Source organism: Solea senegalensis, unplaced genomic scaffold, assembly GCF_019176455.1.
Source record: "Solea senegalensis isolate Sse05_10M unplaced genomic scaffold, IFAPA_SoseM_1 scf7180000017304, whole genome shotgun sequence".
In the NCBI taxonomy this organism is placed as follows: domain Eukaryota; kingdom Metazoa; phylum Chordata; class Actinopteri; order Pleuronectiformes; family Soleidae; genus Solea; species Solea senegalensis.
This window is the reverse complement of record NW_025322328.1, coordinates 1-10,857: the sequence shown is the minus strand read 5'-3', so window position 1 is coordinate 10,857 and position 10,857 is coordinate 1. Positions and strand designations below refer to the sequence as shown.

The window sequence follows — 10,857 nt, the reverse complement described above, 5'->3', positions numbered from 1 at the left end:
CAGAGATTTGCTTTGGAAACAAATAAATGTGTATTTTGTGATGATATTGAAAGCTTTCATTGTGTGTCCTCTGAAGCACACGTGACTGGCTGCACACAGAGATCCGACTCCAGCCCTTCTCTAAAGAGGACATGATTTATGCTCTTGTTATGGTCAATAATGCTAAACGATATATTAATACTTGGAACACATGGAAATATATGAACGTGAAACTTCGATTTATTGTGTTTCATAATCAGTTTCTTTAACATGATGAAAGGTAAAAATGCAATGACACTTTTCACTTGATTTGAAAAATAGGATCTAAAAACAAAAGCCTTAGCTAACTTTTTCTTTAGTTTTTGATCTTGTTTGATTTGTCTGTATTTGATCATGCAAATGTTTCTCTTCTGCGTTCTTCCTGTGCACCTGCTCCTTTGAAAGGTTTAAACAAAGATGTGAGCCTTGTTGTTTCTACATTATTTTGTTCAATTAATCATTCAAAAAACAATCCAAAAGAACTCCATAGGAATGAACGGAGGCAAAGGGGCGGAGCTCTATCCAGTTGTTCTAATACATCCATGGTATCAACATGTTTGCCTGTTTGTTTTGTCGTGTTACTCGCACTTCACATGTCTGCCACACGGTGGCGGTGGTGCGCGGGTTTTCTGCTGTTTTGACCCACTGACAGTGATAGTTGTTGAGCAGACGCTGGAGCCAAGTGAATCAAAATAGGACGCAGAGTTGATTGAAATGGAACGTTTCTGAAGCATCTTTGCTCACTTATTTCAAACCAACGATGTTCAAACACCAATAATTGCACTTTTCTTCTCACCTATAGTTGCTACCAATGATTACAAGTGTTCTAAACACCTTTTGTTCATTAAAGCCTTTAATCCCAGTTAAATTGAAGGGATTTATTGATTGAATGTTCCTCTTATTTCAATGATATTTCATTCATTATGTTGGATGTTTTTTGTCTGATACTATTTTACACCTTAGAGTAGTATGTGTTCAATTCACTGTAATCATTCTATTAAATATATGATATTCATATAACGATCAGAAAATATTCAAATCAATTCAGGCCAGAAACCCCGCAGACTTATGATCATACTGTTAGGAACAATAAGTGTAAATAATAAATTCAAGTCCACAAACATAGATGTAGAACTCTCGCGCTGCCTCTTTATTTCCTGCTCGACTCATTTCCTGTAAGAGAAAGTGAAAGTAACTATTCTGTAACTTTGCTTCAGTCGCCATTTGAACTGCGCAGCATGAGGACAGACTGGTGAGTGATGACGTGATTATGATGATAATATATGATGATATATGATGATATATGATGATTTAGTGCGTGTGAGTCAAGTACCTTAAAGTGAGACTTGAGTAAAAGTCTTAAAGTTTGACATTTACTCTACTTGAGTATCAAAAATCATTTCTGATATAAAATGCAGTCAAAGTTGCTAGAAATAACAAAGTCAGGTACAAATACGTGGAATGTGTACTTAAGTACAGTCATGAAGTATATGTACTGCTTAATCCTGACAGATTAGAATGGAAACTTCCAGCCTGTCATAACTCCAGTCAGTCGTCTTTTGTTTTTCCTAAATGTGACGTCATGTTTTCTTCTTTATGTCAATTCTACTCAAGCGTCCAAACCGAAACATAAAGTCCCGTCAAACGCGAACACAATGTTAAATGAGATTAAATGAACGATTGTAAATGATCATTTGGATTAAAAGTGAAATAATAATGTCATATATTCATATTATCATCAAAATAATGACTTGATTTAGTAGCTTTAAGTACTATAAGTACTACAAGTACTATAAGTGCTTAATGCACCAAAAACTTTTGAGAGGGGTCTGGCTGCAGACCTGCACTGTCAGGACCTTTCGTTGCAGACCTGCACTTTGAGGTCTCCTGTACTGTCAGGATCGGAAGCTTTTCAAAATAAAAGCGAGCATACCGGAAGCACGTATTTTTCGTTCCCGATGTTTATTTCTTGGGTCTTTATTTTATGTTTACAATGTAAATATGTTTATGTGTATCCATGTGTTTAATTAAAGAGATTTAAAAAAACGGTATATCTTTCCAGTTCAACTGGATAAGGTGAAAAAACGCAGGATAATAATAAAAATAAAAACAAACAAAATATTTTATTAAAAAAATAAAATACAAAACGTTATGACCCACTAGGGTTATTCTACAGATAATCAGTGCAAACTAGATGTACAGCTATTGTTATGATCCCCTTAAAACATTATTAGCCTCCTCAAAACATGCATTATTTTACTCCAGTATTTTAATTTAATTCGTAAAAAGGACAGCTGTTAGTTTAGTGTGCACTATAAATGAATTTTGAAACAATAAATCTCTGTAAATACACCTTAATGTGTGATGGCATAATGCATCTACACTCCAACCTATTGCTGACTGTTCTTTTATACCATTATTTAGCATTGAAAATGTAGCCCCCTGCACTGTTGGACCCATTTACATATTGATTTACTCATTTTTTTATGTAGGCATATCTTATGTGTGTTTGCAATTGTAACACCTCATAATTAGGGCTGTAACGATACACCAAACCCACGATTCGATTTGTATCACAATTTATTTATTTATTTTTGGGGGAGTTGAAAAAACCTTTATAAACTGAACACCAAAGAACAAGATTAACTATGCAAATTATTAACAATATAAATAGCCATAAATAGCCAAAGCTATAACACTTGTGTTTTCTTTGTAACAAAATACTGTTGAAAAACAAACAGAACTAAACTCCACTGTGGAGATGATTGGAGCATGTTGAAAATTCTTCTTCAATCAAGTTCTCTTACATTTACAAAGTAAATGAAATGGCTAGTGTTTCACACTGAGGTAACTGAGGCTTACTGCCTGTGCTGCAAACCACACATCAAGTAAGTAAACATGAAACAAATAAACAACTTCTTTCTCTTAAGAAAACCAAACTTGATTTAAGGGAGTTGAACATTCTTCTTCTTCTTCTTGTTCTTCAGAAGAGGAGGCTTGCTCTCTGTGCTGTGACAATGTCACCTGCAGTGACCAGCTTGTGTAAGGGCAGCTGTAGCATCACCTGTTTCTCCTTCAACACAGCTGCAGCTGTTGTGCTGCGGTGGAAAAACGTGACAACTGTCCTCACTCTGCCGAGGAGTCGGGACGTCTGGTGAACGCCCATCGCTCTCTGCGCAGCCAGATTAACGTATATGCGGTGAAAATCCGGCCGCTTCGACAGCATTGGCAATGTTTCTGCCGTTATCTGTTGTCACTTAAAGCACTTACAGCAAATTGTGTGGGTCTTGTCGACTACACGATTGCCGTCCTTTAGCTCCACCATGTAGCCCAAATGTTGCCATACTGCTGACTGACATGAAGAGGGAGGATCCGCTATTTCTGGGTTGGTTGCCATGTTTCCTCACGTTCTTCTTCAACTAGCTCAACTTTTGCAGGCAGGCGTCACATGATTCATTGGATCTGAACGGGAGGGATCACTCTGGGAGTTGGAAGGGGTGTGTCACGATTCTTCCTTCTCACACCGCGACACAGGATCGTGCATCTGAGTGTCGCGATTTCGGTTTCATATTGCATATTGTTACAGCCCTACTCATAATTCATTGAATAATTGCTTAATATTGTTTGTGCTATGTTCTTACCTTGTGGACCACATGGATTTGCCAGTGGAGGGTGTGAGGGTTGATGATTTTAAATGAACTTAGCTTTGTGTATTCAAAGTGAATGACTGAATACCTAGTTACATGACCCACATAACCAATAACCTCTGTTATGAATGTGATTCTAAACTTTTCATTTTTGAAAGTGACTAAAACTGTGAGGTGAGGTGTCAGGTGTTCTTCACTGCAACTTACATTCCCTTCATTTTCCTTTTCCCCTTTTACCAGCCAAACCACAACCTGTCAGAAGTTAGTAGCGTTGGCTCATACTTATGAGTACAAACACACAGACAAATACATTATGCTTACCTTTAAATAAAATGCCACCTTTCCTATGTGCCTCTAAGTGGCTCTGCAGCTTGGACAATTGTGTTGGTTTCACTTTTAGGCACAAGGGGGCAGTGAAATCGCTTGCAGCATGACGTGCAGCGTTCAACTTTGGGCGTAGTGTCGGTACTTCAGATTGAAATATGCATCTGTAAGAGACAAATAATGTCGTAATAAGTAAAACAAAATGATATAAAAACTATATGATATAACTCAGTTTTCTTGGTCTTTGAGTAGGAAAATGGCACATTTAAGTGAGCACTATCGATACGATAACAACGCTAAAAACTACCCAAAAGTCCAAAACCCAATTCTTTCAAATTAATATAACTTTATATAGTCAATATATAGTGTGCAACATAACGTTCTAGTGAATAAAGACTGTTTCTGTTTCTTCGTATGACACAAAGTTGTTGTCACTTGACTTTTACTCACCTCGTCGTCTCCACACTTCTCATGGGGAACGAAAAATACGTGCTTCCGGTATGTTCGCTTTTATTTTGAAAGGCTTCGAATCAACTTCCAGTTCTGACCGTGCAGGAGACCTCACAGTGCAGGTCTGCAGCCAGACTGTCTTGGAACTTTGGGAGTAATCCAGGGTCAAAGTTGACTTGAACAAAACTGAGGTTATTCTTTTTTTGAAGTGGTATCAAATCCACATTTATGATTGAAATGTAATTGTACTTAGTACTTTTTGATGTCCTTGATGAACAAATATGCAGTTAATAAGTAATCCAGGATCTAATTGGACTTTTGCTCTCAAAACTGAGCTCATCAGCTGACTTGAATGCAGACAACAGCCCTTCAGTCACATACAGAGTAGCCTAGCACCATCTACTGGCACAAATATGTAAGTGACATGAACAGCAGGTTTCATAAAACACCTTCTCTGACAGAAAACTCCTGATGTGTTACAGTTTTCTCTCGTGTGATCACTGGACTGAACACAGATCCACATCAGACGTCCTCCAGGAAACATGAAGGAGATTTTCCACTCAAACTGAGAGGTAACTCTTTAAAGTGCTTTCAATATGATGCTTTGAGTGGAGCAGTGATAAGTCAGTGAGGAGCTCATTTGCACAAACTCATGACAACAACAAAGAGAAGACGTGCTTTTTATATATGAGGTTTACACTTTACAGTAGAAAACAAGTTATTCTCTGTAAATCTGTATATTGGGACAGTTTATTCAATTGAATTTGATTTGTATAGCGCCAAATCATAACATACATGATCTCAGGTCTGTACATAGACAACATCAAGGAGAGCAGAGAAACACAACAGTTCACACAATGAGCAAACACTAGTCATCAGTGGAGAGAAAAAACTCCCTCTTAACAGAAGAAGAAATCTCTGACAGAACCAGACTCACACATGTGCGGTCATCTGCCTCGACCGGTCGGGGTGAAAGGAAAATGGGGGACAGAAAGGGGGGAGAGAAAGGACAAGAGGGAGATGAGGTAGAGACACACATCTTCTCCATTTCTGCGTCAGTAAATCTGTGATCAACCTGTGTGTGTGTGTGTGTCTCAGAATGACTGAAGTCCAGCAGAAGAGTGGTTGTGTGGAGGAAGACGAGGACAGAGCAGAGTCTCCAGGACCCAGCGGTCTGTCTGTGAAGAGAAAACCTTTAACCTTCAGTCATGAACCTGGAGCCTCAGAGACAAAGTAAGAGACTCATGCACTGACAACAAGAGAACATCATACACTCTTAACCCGAATTAGTTGACTTTACTCACAAATCGCGTGGCAACCCGTTGCCCTATACCACTTTAGTTTTTACACAAGCTGAAACTAAACATGTTAAGTTGTATTAACATAAAACCTTATGTTTAATACTTATATTTATTAAAGTGTTTACTCACTGTAAATCATTAAATTAAATTAAACTATTATGACATATTATTGCTACTCATCATTTATTACAATTACTGTATTTTCCTCTACTTTAATTAGCTTTTGATTTTTTTTGATATGGTATAAAACATAGTTTTAATTAAATTGGATGGAAAAAAGAAACACCTGTAAATGCTCCAATGTGTCTGTGTTGTTTATGTGTGTTATGCGTGTTGGTGTGTACGTGTCTGTGTTGTTTACGTGTGTGTTTGTGTGTTGGTGTTGTACGTTGGTGTTGTCGTGTCTGTGTTGTTCACGTGTGTGTTGTCTTGTGTTGGTGGTATGCATCTATATTTACATTTACGTGTGTTGTGTGTGTTGGTATTTATGCGTGTCTGTATTTGTTCATTATTGTGTTGTCTCGCGTGTTGGTGTTATGCGTGTCTATATTGTTTCGTGTGTGTTGTGGTATTTATGCGATGTCTGTGTTGTTTACGTGTGTGTTGTGCGTGTTGGTAATGCTGCGTGTGTCTGTGTTGTTACGTGTGTGTTGGTATTGTCTTAGCGTCTGTGTTGTTTACGTGTATTGTGTTATGTGTGTTAATTGTTATGCGTGTCTGTGTTGTTTACGTGTGTGTTATGTGTGTTAATTGTTATGCGATAATCTGTATTTATTTAAATTATTATTGTTATGTGTGTTGGTATTGTAGCGTCTGTGTTGTTTACATTATTATTATTATGTGTTGGTGTTATGCGTGTCTGTGTTATTTATTTATTGTTGTGTGTGTTGGTATGCGGTAATGCTGTGTTGTTTACGTGTGTATTTAATGCGTGTTGGTATTTGTGCGTGTCTGTGTTGTTTACATTATTGTGTTGGTGTTATGCCGTCTATTATTTATTTCACGTGTGTGTTATGTGTGTGTTAATTGTTATGCGATAATCTGTGTTACATTTTACGTGTATTATTGTAATGTGTGTTGGTATTTATGCGATGTCTGTATTGTTCTGATGTGTGTGTGTTATATTGTGTTGAATTGTTATGCGTGTCTGTGTTGTTTACGTGTGTGTTATGTGTGTTGGTGTTGTGCGTGTCTGTGTTGTTTACGTGTGTTGGTGTTGTCCCTGTCTGTCTGTTATTTGTGTGGATGTTGAATGTGTCACAATTGTACAAGAACAAAACATGGATGTCCCCTGAGATTAAAGTGTTAAATCCATAAACAAACAAAATCCACAGGAAACCCTCACTCAAATGTACAAGAAACTAGGGGTGGGCGATATGACCTAAAATTAATATCACGGTATTTTTCATCTTTTGAACGGTGACGGTATAATATCACAGTATTACTTTTTTTGGTAGGTTTTGGGAGGAGTACATATTTTTTTAATAATATTCTAATCTGATATTTGTAGTTTTTTTCCTTTCTGATCCAGTCCCCAGAGGAATCACGGCTAAACAATACTAACAACGAACAATACAATACTAATGTGGTGGCCTTAAATTTGTTTTTGTTTTCTTTTTTTAATACAAACAGAAATTTTCTGAATATGAAATGTTAGGTTTACATAGTGTAACTTACGAATAGCGTTGTGCAGTCTGTGTCCAAAACATGCGAGTCTCGTATATTTATTAATTTCCAGAGCGCGCACCATGTTTGCACCGCTGTCAGTTGTCATGCACATCAGACGCGCTTTCATCCAAGCACCAGTCAGAAACGCAATTATTGCTCCGGTGTGGTCTTCGGGGAAGAAGGCGGTCTGGAGGCATCTGCTGCGCAACTTCCAGTCATTGTCAATGAAGTGGATGGTGAGGCTAATGTATGGCTCAGTAGTCCGGCTGGACCATAAACCAGTAGTGGCCGAGTAGGCGTCAAGGTGGCGAATTTCGTTCATTACTCTGTCCCGTACCTCCGTGTACAGCTCTGGCAAGTGCTCGTTACGCTAATTTAATGGCCACTCCCCTTTTACCAGCGAATATGTTTTACTTTTTTATTTGCAACAAGATATACAGTATATAAGAACAGATATTCAGACCACTGAACGTTTGAAGAAAATATAATGCATTATTATTTAGAATTAGGAGATTATTGGCGCTCAATTGATTTATCACGGTATTGACGGTATTGCAAAATCCATATCATGGCGCAATGTCACACCGGTGCTGACTATGACACCGGTATACCGCCCACCCCTACAAGAAACTACAAATAAACAGGATCTGTTTCCTCTTCCTAAATGAAGGGAGACCAGAGCCTGAACCAACAGGCCATCATATCAGAACAATATCTAATTCCATCAACATAGACTGATGAAGAACTGAAACAATAATGTCTTCTGTCTTCAGTTGTCCAATTTTCCCATCCTTCAGCACGCTTCCTACAGCATTTAAGTGTGTGTCAGTGTTGTTTGTGTGTGTTGTACGTGTGTGTCTGCGTTGTACGTGTGTGTCTGTTCATCTGCTTGCTTTACAGAAAATATAAAGGTTTTCCCCACACGTCAGAAATTGTTTTACTGGTGCGGCAAAAAAAATGAGTCAACAGTAGAATTGACATGTCTTTCCATTTCAAGCTGATTTTTCAAACGCTGTAGCTTTGGCTTTAGGTCTAATGAGAGCAAAACCTGTTGGATGAACTGAAATGTGAGCTTCATAGTCTTGGGGTAGTTAAGATGGAGTGCATACGTGAGTCCAAACAGAATGCACATTGCTGTCGGCAGATTTTTAATGTTGCCCATCACAACTTCTCCTTCGATGATAATTTGCAACGAGGCTGGACTGAGATGCTGGGAAGATGTGTGCACAGCACCTTCACGCTCAATGACAAGTGTCCCAATGTCAAGGTCATGAAAAGAATCATCATCATCAGATTCCTTAATAAAGAGTAACAGAAGAGCACAATCATTACATTAGAGTTCTCATTTGAAAAACAAGTTTCATCAATATAAGAGTGTCATGGCAAAAATGATAAGAAAGCAAGAGCTTACTTACAAAGCCTGCTTTAAAGAAGTTTGTGGGGTTGTCCCCAAGGATGATAGGAAGCCCTCTGAGCACCTGTGTCCGGAGCGCAGTTGGCTCTGTAGTCTTTTGGGAATTAAACACAGTAACACAAGTTAGATAGCTAAAATGAAAAACAAATAATGATCTATAAGAAAGCTTAAACAAACAAGCAATGTTTGGATTCAATTATACAACTAATAGAGTATCATTGTGATATGATGTTTTTCAAAACCTGTGAAAAACAATGCCAAGTACAAAATGTCTATGGACCTACATTGGTCTGTTGTGAAATCTGTGTCAACAACTGTCCAACATTCCCTCTCTTGGATCCAAATAACTCCAGGAGACGAGGACTGTGCCCATCGATGTTCTCATAAAAGTCCTGCTTGAGGTTCTTGCCCACGATCCTGCTGAACTCCATGAACACCTGATAAATAAAGAGTTACACACTCAATGAGTTACACTACTAGAGACTATTTCTGGCCTGAACATCTTCCAGTTGTGTGTTCTGTGTGCATTAAATGTAGAATACACATGTGTGTGAAGGTTACACTGGACTCTGTGATTTACCTTTAAATGTGTACTGTGCAAGTGAGTGAGAAAGATTGCTTCTGTGCAGGGTGCAGAAAAATCACATGACTGACAGTGAAAGGTTACTTGAGCAGTTTCACTTTTATTTGATCGTGTTTGAAACGATAATGTTTTAAAAGGTGACCCCTTTTATCACAGATAAACTCACAATACTTACACTTCCAAAGCTTCCTCACACCACAGGGATCTGTAACAATAGAAAACGAGAACATGTTTAGTTCAACAACGTCACTGTTAAATACAATAAGGTATTAGAAGCAATGGACGCCGATGTTACAGAGAAAACTGACATGTTAACGAGCGTGTGTGTGAGAGTGAGTGAGAGGGAAAAAGAGCGGCCAAGGACGGGTCAAGCGGATCAACGCGCTGCAAGCAGCTCGCGGTGTTCGCAACGTAACCTCCTCCATAGCGCCTGCTACACTTCTTTACCCAGACAGCGGTAGAATCGCTTTTCTATTGCGTAAAATCACGGTTATAGAAACAATACAGTCACGCACACTCGCCGGTATGTGAGCCGTCCTCAGACTGAGGACACGAAGCGAACATTAACATTCAGCTGACTCTTCTTTGAGTTAACATTAGCTAGTGTTAGCAATAAGTACTATTAACACGATGCACACGTTCAAAAAAACAAAAAGCTGCGCCAACAAATAATCCACAAGCTTTCGAGTATTAACAATTCCCACAAAGATAACTAGGCTAACAGTTACTCATCATACTAACCGTTCCACTTGGAGTCCAGTTGCTTCCAAGTTAGCGTACCGTGCTGCCGATGCCTGCTCGTCCCGCCAGGTGTAGAACCCCGAGGACGCAAGTTACACGACGCTGGTCTTGTCACCTGACCTGGCAGGTGAATTAGCCCCCTCCCCTTTCTTATAAAAGTAAACATACCAAGTTGTCTCTGCTAAACCTGATTAGTGCAATTGATATTTCAGCTAAATAGTACAAACAACTAATGTTGTTTCATAATGATAACAGGTTTTTACTAAACATAAAAGAATAAGTCATGATCACTTGGAAGTTTTATAAACAAAATCTGGGTTTACAGTGTACTCTCACTCTTGTGCACTCTAAATGCTGACTACCTGTAGAGCAGTGGTCCTCAACCCCCGGGCCCCGGACCGGTACCAGTCCGTGGGTCAATTGGTACTGGGCTGCAGAGAAAGAATACATAACTTCCATTATTTCCGTTTTATTTATGATCAGATTGTGAACCATTCTCTCGCCACATCTGTCTATGACTCACTCTTGACACATGTCAACATGCTTGCCTCGGTCACATGTCACGGTCGAAGAAGAAGATCAACTGCTGGAGATGGCAAAATGACGGCGGCATTAAAAGTATGTTTGAGACAATAAGTCTGCCGGTGTTGTGGATTAAAGTCATGACAGAAAACCCTGAGATCACCACAACAGCAACATCCTATCTGTGTG

General features: G+C 38.8%; 1 long non-coding RNA gene across 1 annotated transcript; it reads left to right on the top strand.

The window, feature by feature from the left end:
* The first annotated feature begins 2,640 nt into the window (after positions 1-2,640).
* On the top strand, positions 2,641-4,950 carry LOC122764185. The gene is made up of 3 exons (XR_006359559.1): positions 2,641-2,906; positions 3,006-3,515; positions 4,922-4,950. It is a non-coding gene; the product is annotated as an uncharacterized LOC122764185 (long non-coding RNA).
* Positions 4,951-10,857: the final 5,907 nt, after the last annotated feature.